We start from the raw sequence: 9,182 nt of genomic DNA on the forward strand, positions 1-9,182 counted from the left end.
CTGTTCCGCGGCGGATACAAATCCGCCAAAAAAATTCACCCATATCTGCTTAGCTGTACAATATAAACTTTTTAGTGCAGCAGGCAAAAGCTCTAGGCAGTCCACGTAATAAAGTTTAACGTAGCACATCCACTTGGTGGCCTTTTGCATGTCACTACCCAGAATTCTTGACTAAAGCTTTGCAACTGTATGTGACAATTGAGTAAATGAAGTAGGTCCATTGACCTGTGAAAGACATAAAAATTGACACAGGTGTTTTATATTTTCTGTTGTGCACAGCTATGCACTGCAGCAAACTGCAAGCTGGCAGAGTCTGGAAAAGAGACACACAGAGAACAAAAGGGGCAGAGAGAGGCAAATTAAGAAAATAAATAATGCATAATTATTATTTAAAAGTCATGTTACATCATGAACTTTCAGTGCTCACAAGGAATAGAGCATGGGACATTTAGAGAATACATTGTTTTGTATTGAAAGAGTTTTCACAATAGGCACAGTATCATAGAATCTCCCACAATATACAGGAGATGTTACATGCCACATAATCTGCCACTAAATGCGAGACTATGTCTATACAGGATCATCTTAAAAGAAAAAACTTCTCCTCAGTAGCACTCATAAGAGAATAAAACAGGCAAAAAAAAACCTGTAATCTTATCTTCTAACACGTCATCCTCTAAAATACAACGCCACTATCAAAAAAGTGTAAAAAAAAAAAAGACTGTACATCAGTGTGACAGGGATGCAGGTGGGTCTCAGCCTCTGTGCTTCAGTTACCGGAGGTGTGTTTTGGAAAACAGGCATAGATAACTATTCTGGGATGCCACTTTCCTGCAGGTCAGTATCAGTTGCATGGGAAGTCGTAAGAAGCACAATTTCATCTTTGCTGAATGAGCAGGAAAGTATGTACGGGCTCTATTGGCTTCACACCATCTTGGTATTGCTTGGAGACATATGGGGGTCAATTTTTTTATCCATTAAGTTCTGTCTCTGATGCTGCTCAGGTACCTTTGCATGATCAGTGACAGGTCTGGCCACCGGTGTGCACAGTATACCGGCATCACAATTGTCCGCCGCCAAAATAAACACTTGACAATGCCATGCTATCCTTGAACAAGGCACATGTCAGAGATGTCCCTGATGGACTCGGGTCCTTCCTGCTCCTATCCGACAGTTCTTCCTCGCTGCCACCAGAACTGCTGATCCTGTCTGCCTGAGTTTGCAGAAAGTTCACTACAGATCTTAATCATGTAATCACCTACACCTGTCCCATTGCTTGTTTATACTGGTTCTTCCTGATAGACTAGCTCGCTGCCTCTCTGCACATTTGTTGTTTACTGCTGCCGTTACGAGACCTTTGCTTGCCTCTTGACCACACCTCTTGCTGCCGGCCACCACAACCACGCCTCTCACTGCCTGACCCGGACTTTGCCTGTGGCCCTAACCACGCCTCTCGCTGCCTGACCCGGACTTTGCCTGTGGCCCTAACCACGCCTCTCGTCTGCCTGACCTGGACTTTGCCTGTGACCCTAACCACGCCTCTCGCTGCCTGACCTGGACTTTTGCCTGTGACCCAGACTACATGTCTAGCTGCTGCCTGGACTTCGGTCTGTGACCTCAAACACCACTGCTCTGCCTGTCCTGCCATTTCCACCCACTGGGATCCACTCCACAGTTGCTGTACCGCTTGACAGTACCAGTTAAAACACATTTACGAGGGCGCTAGGGATATGAATAAATATATGAAATATAATTTAATAATGTTAACTATGGTAACTGTCCCTAATAACTAAGAAATATTGCAGCAGACCATAAACCAATCCTCAGGTCTCAGAATAAAATACAATCCAAAAATTGTAGCCCAGGACAATTTTTAGAAGACATCAGTTAAACTTAGACTGGAGCTTGGATCTTGGTGAGGTGTGCTGGGTCTAACTTGAGATATGCTGTGTCCAAGTTGGATTGCGCTAGGTTTATGTGCAGGTGATCTGGGTCTGGAGTTGGGTGCGCTGTTTCTGAGTCTGGGTAAGCTGGGTCAGGAGTGGGGTGAGCTGAGTCTGAGTTGGGTGTGATGGTGCTTGAGGTTGAAGATCAGTGGGGTGAGCTGTGTCCAGCATGTATTGTGGTGGGTCCATGTTCGGGATCTCCATTGACCTTGTCTTTGCATCTACAATATAATAATAAAAAAGCACATTCTTTATAGCTGCTCTTGTTTGCAGTGAAGACTTTTCTGCTGTACAGTACACTCTATTAATCAGTTTTACTGGGCTATACTTATATGGTGCAGAAGCAGCTTTCCAGGAATGTTCAATCGCCGTGGCTCTCGCTTACGTCTTCTTCTATATTGGTCTTAGAGTCTTGTCCTTTGAAGTTTTTGATGCTTCCACTGAGTTTTCTTGGCCCACTTTATTCTTCGTCCAATTTGTTTTTTTTAGGGTCATAGGTCATCTAGTATTATTGGCAAGCATCCTGCACCTTCTTAGAGTCCTTAGTGCTGCAGCTGGTACAGGACTAAGAAGGTTCTTGCATCTATTGAAGCTAGATTGATCCAACATTGAAGCAAAAGATGGAAGACAGAAGATAGATGCAATTTTGGTAAGAAAAGACAGGTAGATGGAATATTGTTGTAAATGGGCCAGAAGTCTAAATTGTATTCCTACATGTTACTTATCATCCAATCCAATAGCACAGGGTTGATAGAGTGATTCTTGTCAGTACAATGCATGTATTCAGTGTTGTGCAAGAATGTATTTTTCATGATTACATGGGCAGAGGGCAGACTACGTGATAATTGGGTCAGTCAGTACACTGCATTTTTTCAGTGTATTGCAAGAATGTATTCCATATTATTGTTCCACGGTTATTACACAGGTAGAGGACAATTCACAACCAGCTCAAACAGGACCACTCCCGGGAAGGGATGTGGGAGGGCCATCCAGACACTCGCTGCCCGGGGGCGTTCATATCCTTCCTTTGGTTGCAGTGTCTGGCGAGTTAGTGTTTGATCGAAGAGGGAGGGGGGCACAAGAGAGCAGTATTGCAGCATTTTGTTTGGTTTACCCAAGCTTCAGCGATACTGTCTTTTGTTTTTAGTTTACTAGATGTGAAGCATGGGGTCTGCGGAGTTAAAATAAATGCTGCTAAGCTTCAGAGACCCTAATAACCATCTAGTAAAAAAAATACACGTTCTCAAGAGGCAAAGCCCCTTGAACCTTGGGACGCCACCCACCCCTCCACGGCACATGCCCTTTTTTCAACCCCCTCCCAACCCTCGCTAAGTAAGGCCATCTACTGTACTGTCTACCAATGCTGACAACATGTATAGAAAAATGACAACAGAAAATAATGACAACAAAATATTTTTAATGTAACGATTGTGCGTTTCATAAAGCCCTTGAAAAATAAATTTCATGTGGAATATCGTTATTACACAATAAAAACAAAATGTATCTATTTTGTTTTCGGGTTTCTTCATTTTACAAGTTTTATAAGGTTGTATAGAAATAAATGTTGCATTATTTGTGTAACGTGTTTCCCCCACCCGGTGGGGAGATTTGGCCATTACTACGTATGGGGTGCATGATACCTACTGGTAACAGGAGGGCTGAGTCATCCGCCGATAGTAATGGGGACACAGGACTAGGTTTCTCGGGTTCATACCCTACGTATTCATTAGCAGCGCCTCCATCTACCGTAGGCTCCAGGGAACTGAAGATGATCTCCCACGGTAGAACTAATTACCTCTCCCCCTAGTTAGATCACACACCAGGCCGGAGGTATAGCAACAGGAACGGTTTATTGTCTTCACTGTACAGCAAATTAACAAGGCACATTAACGATGCAGTCTCTCATAGCTAGCACTGAAGGATGGTCCCTGGACCTTCACTATAGGCCAAGGGCACCTGCAGCAGTCCCAGCCCCTCTAGCAGAGGCAGAGGTACTGTATGGTACACATTCACTCCCCCCCGGGGGGAAGAGGACCAGAGAAGGACCAATAATCAGGCTCTAGGCTGTGTGACCTGCCCCTCTCAAGTGGGTAGAGGCACTGTTGAATTTGGGGTTGCACTGCCCTTAAGTGCAGCCAGGAGGAGGGCACCAGGTTTGTCTCGTGATTGGTCATGCCCAGGCCGGATGTCACCACCTCCTGCTGTCACTCACATGCAGCTCCTTGGAAGGGAAAACCCCATATCAACTACTGGCAGCCTGATTGTATCAAGGCTTACTGCCAGGAGGGAAGCAGACTAGTAGCCCCAGATGGCATGGCTACATTTGTGATATGTAATCGTTTTAGGTCTGTCTTTATTAAATATGCACATGCAGTGTCCAAAAATAAAATGTTTATTTTATATTATTCTTCGTTTTTTTCCTCCTTTGCCTGTTCATCAAGGAGGGCTTTATTAAAAAAAAAAAAAAAAAAAAAAGTGCAAGGCACAGTAGTTGATTTTTCAGCCACCACTATATTCAACCTGCTGTGACAAGCACATTTGCGTTCCACGCAGTCCATGTGCTATGTGCCAATATGTAAACAGATACGTTGTAACAATAACAGTACAGAGTGGACAAATCAGCAGAGATGGCAGAAGCAGCTGTAGCATCAACATCAGCGGGACCGGTGATACTGCCGCAGATTATGGAGATATCCCCCCCACCAACCCCACTTCTAGAGCGTGTTTGAGTCGCGGTTGGGATTTCACTTGGCTCACCTCTGAATGGTAAATGTCCTGTTCAATTCTTTATTTAATAACATTAACCATACAGTAATTGCACTTGTGTGTGCATCTGTTATAGAAATTCTACATAGTAAGAATGTTTGTTTATTGTTTAGGGCGGCGCGAGATGAGTTTTATACTGCACTTTTACCAAGCTGCGTGTGAGATAGGCTCCCATATCTGCATTACAGCAAATACCTGACCCGCAATACGAATGGTGTCTGGTGGGACCCCTTTATTTATATGGAGCATGGGGGTTGTGCGATACCGCTCCAACAGCAGCCTGTGGTCGATATAGGTGAGTGTTAATTTTAACAAGTTTTTTCTTTTTATTTGATGGTGCTGCTGTTGACAGGTTTTTCTGTTTTAAAATGTATGGAGAGTGACAGAGTATGAGATAATACTTTTCTGGATCATGCAAATCAAATACAGTTCATTTTTAGGTAGTCAGGTGCAGTAGTATACACGATAAAGTGCCATATACCAGTATACAGTGTAACAAAACATTCAGCGCATGTATATTTTCCATACTTCTTGTATATTATGTACTGTAACACAGTGGTTTTCTCCTTTCCCTGCAGATTGTTGGTTAATGAAGGAAACAGACAGGGTCAGCAAGGAGCCTGAGACAGTCTTCTTTATTGGAAGGGAAGGGGTTATTGGTTGTTGAGGGTGTTGCGGGGTTGTAATATTGGTGAAATGTGTCTGGGGAGAGGGGGATTAGTAAGTGTTGGGTGGCAGTGGAGGGGCTTGGTTAGTGTTTTGGGGTTAGTCTGCGTGCGGGGGGGTGTTTGGTGTTGTGAGGGGTAGTGTTGGAGAAAGGGGGCTGTGGAGGGGCTTTGTGAGTGTGTTGGGGCAGTGTGTGTGTCGGGGTTGTTGAGGGCGTTGTGCAGGGTAGTGTGGAGGAAATGAGGCTGGGGCATGGTCTTGTGAGTGTGTTCGGAGAGAGTATATGGGATTGGTTTTTAAGGGTGTTGTGGGCGGTAGTATTAGGGGAAGAGGGTTTGGTGAGTATTGGGTAGCAGTAGGGGGAGGGCTTTGTGAGTGTTTTGGGAGTTAGTATGTGTTGGGGAGAGGGCTAGTGAGTGTGTGTGTTTTTCTTTGTGGAAACATAGTCAAGAAATATTTCTATGTAATGTTCATAACGTGCAAATAAGTGAATTTAATATTTATAAAAGCAAGAAAGCAACTGTTGATTTATATGTGTTAACCAGTATTAGCCATGTAGTGTATATAAACTGCAGTGCAACAGGAGTACCCTGTATTAAACTGACACGAACACTGATGTGTGGTAGATTTTGTACTGCAGTAAAAATTAACAGTTGCATTTTTTCTTATATATATAAAATTAGAAAAGCCAAATATATATTTTTTCTAATTTATTTAATGTGCACATCGTATACAGTATATTGTCTTTCAAAAGGTTCCAGAGTGCAACATAACTGTGCCCACGGGCCATAAAAGCAAATTTAACAGTGTTGCAATCGGTATGGGAAGTAGGGGGGAAACATTGTTAATCAGTATTAACCATATTATGTTTAATCCTATAGTGTTTCTGTGGACCACTACCAGCACGCTTGAATTATATTTACTTTGTACTTAATGCAGCAATACTGCTTCCCCCCCCCTATTTTTATTTGTATATGTAAAGCATGTGACCATGTATAATTCTACACTCTTACCACGCTGCCTAGGGGGTCACACTCGACTCCTCTCTCACTTTCTATTCTCACATTCAAAACCTGTCACTGTACCAGTATGGGTATAACAATGCATTCAGTACATGTTGAGTTTCCATACTGATTATACCATAAGTAACATACTGATTTGTTCATTTTCCCTACAGGTTAACTGTACATGAAGTAGGGCAAACAGACAGGGCCAGGAAAGTACCTTCAGGGTCAGATAATCATTCTTCTACTTGTGAGGGTGGGTGGGGGGGGGGAAGGGAGGGAAGTGGGTTGGTGAGACTTGTTGGAGGGTAATATTGGGGTGGGGGATATTATTGGAAGGTTGTTGGGGGGTACTGTTGGAGTGAGGGAACTTGTGAGTGAGTTGGGATGAATTGAGGAACAGTGTGAGTGGTTTGGTTGGTGAATGTGTTGGAGGGGGAGGGGGAGGGGTGTGGTGAGTGCAGGGGATGTTTTTTTGTTTTTTTGTTTTTTTGTCAATAAAAACTTTATTTTTCAACACTTGTTTGCTGTTTGTGTATTACTATGTAACGTCCAAAGTTGGGTAGGGTGGTGTAGGTAGTGATAAAATGGAAACATTTGGTGATGGTGGGGATTACATTACAAGTGTAAACAGTATTAACTCAATATTGTTGAACCGTGTAATGTCCCCATGTAAAGCTACAATAACTCTTGAATAATATTTACCTTGCTGTTAAAGAAACTACAATATTTCACCTCACGTACTGTAATAAATATGTCTTATTCAATTTCCACTGTCTGAGATTTTGGGGTCACACATACAGTACAGTGCTGGAGCACCTCCCCCCCCCCAACAAACACAATAGTAACCCAAGTAATGTTTTTAAATTGAGAATATACATGACCGAGGTTGAGGAGTTTGGTTCTATTCTTTTAAATATGTGCTTGTAAGCGTGCATACACAACTTCAACCTGCAGTGTCATGCATACATGTGCAACATTGTAGTGAATTTTATTATACATAAGTTTTATCGTGTAACAATTTTTTTATTACCCTTAAGAAAAGTTGCATGATCTAACAGTTAATCCTAAAACAGACAGATAACTTGACAAAAAAAAGTGTGTAAAAAATTATTTGCACAAGTGTACATGTGCGGTTTAATAGTCTCATTGTGGCCATGGACAAAGATATTCACTGTGCCATCTGCCGGACACATACTGAATTGGAATTTAAAAAAAGAAACGCCACCAAACCGCAACATGTAATTTCCTTGAATTCCTGTGACTGGACCGCGGTACTCAAAGTTTTTCGGCGGGTAGAATCTCACAACTGTTCAAGGTACCGAAAACGATAATCTTGCAGCTTCCTATTTGCCTGAGATTTGTTAACTGTTTAGTTTCCCATAGAGGGAGATTTTATAACTGGTCATTTCACAGATAAGTATCTCGGTAACAAGCACAGTTAAGCTCCAGAGTCTCCCCCGGTTTAAGGTCAAAAAACAAAGTGAGCAGATTCCTGTTCTAAAGCTGAAATTCACATACTTGTAACCTTTTTTTTTTGTTACTTGGATTTATATATTTGGTTTTTTTTTGTACTGGCTTCTGTGGCAAAGAAAATGCAAATAAGACAGCCGTGTCATTATTTTCTATTGGAAAGCTGGAGTGACGTTAACCATGGCTGCCATATTGTATTCTTATGCGGTGGGTATTGTGCATAAGTACAAATATCTCGAAAATCAGGTGGGCCACGAATGTTTATACAATTTTTTAAACAAAAAATACCATGGAATGTTACTTAAAAGCCACCATGTTTTAAGTCTATTAGTGCCCTGCTAGGCACTATTTTAAGGAAAACCCACCAATGGTTAATATTAAATTGACTCCACAACCAATGGTATCCCCCCAAAAAATGGATTGCAAGGATTGCAGCTTTAACTGGAAATTTCATAATGTTCATTTTAATTATATAAATCTGTGAAGCCATTATCTTTAGGGTTATTTGATATCATTAACAGGACACCTAATGTAACAAGAACAGAAAAACGCAAAAGATGCCAATAGTGTGAAAACAGATGTGAAAGTCCACAAGCAAGTGTATAATAATGCACTCGTATAAGACAAGAGATGTATCAGAAATGCTGAAATATTGTACTGTCCCTGATGTGACTCCTTTAAGTGTCTGGTAGCACATAGGGCTGTCAGCATAAGCTGGTGAGTGGCAGTCGAACAACATGACTCATGCATCCCATAGATCTGAAGATGGAAGCCATAGGACAGGAACCTCCTGTAGAACTGCCGAAGAACAGCCATAATTGACCCTGCACATTTTGTGGGTTTACTCCTCACTCAGGGGTGTGGGCAAAAGTGTACAGGATGTTCATCTGCTTACTTGGTTTCCATATTCGGATTTAGGGACACTTGAGTTGTTTCTTGTAAGCCGCTCATCAGCTGACACCAGCAGCCCTGTGTCCTACCAGGCACTTAAAGGAATCATGCCAGGCACAGTGAGATACCACTGCATTTCTGATGAGCCTCTAGTATATTTGCATTGTGAGTATATTATTAACCCCTTGCTTATCGATTTTAATACATACATTATCATATGGTGGCATCTTTTGCACTTTTCTGTTACTGTTTGTATTTACTCTAGGGAAATTACGCTCCTCACCTGACAAGCAGCAGCCACAGACACCTGTGATTGCAAAGAGGACCCAGGAGAACTTTGAGCACCTTAACACTGCCTCACCAGCACATTCTACAGTACTAAGGAAATAAGATACACGTTTTATTGTGGTTGCTAAAAAAAATTAAAAATTGGTGG

At 42.2% G+C, this 9,182-nt stretch overlaps 1 protein-coding gene and 1 long non-coding RNA gene across 7 annotated transcripts in view; both read left to right on the top strand.

Moving 5' to 3' along the window:
• The window catches only part of PDE1A (phosphodiesterase 1A), a 363,587-nt gene that overhangs the window by 353,561 nt on the left and 844 nt on the right, over positions 1 to 9,182 (top strand). The gene's annotated exons all lie outside the window — the stretch shown is intronic.
• On the top strand, positions 4,427 to 5,505 carry LOC142499491 (uncharacterized). The gene is made up of 3 exons (XR_012802689.1): positions 4,427 to 4,712; positions 4,826 to 5,007; positions 5,291 to 5,505. It is a non-coding gene; the product is annotated as an uncharacterized LOC142499491 (long non-coding RNA).

The sequence above is a fragment of the Ascaphus truei genome, chromosome 7 (genome assembly GCF_040206685.1).
Source record: "Ascaphus truei isolate aAscTru1 chromosome 7, aAscTru1.hap1, whole genome shotgun sequence".
NCBI lineage: Eukaryota > Metazoa > Chordata > Amphibia > Anura > Ascaphidae > Ascaphus > Ascaphus truei.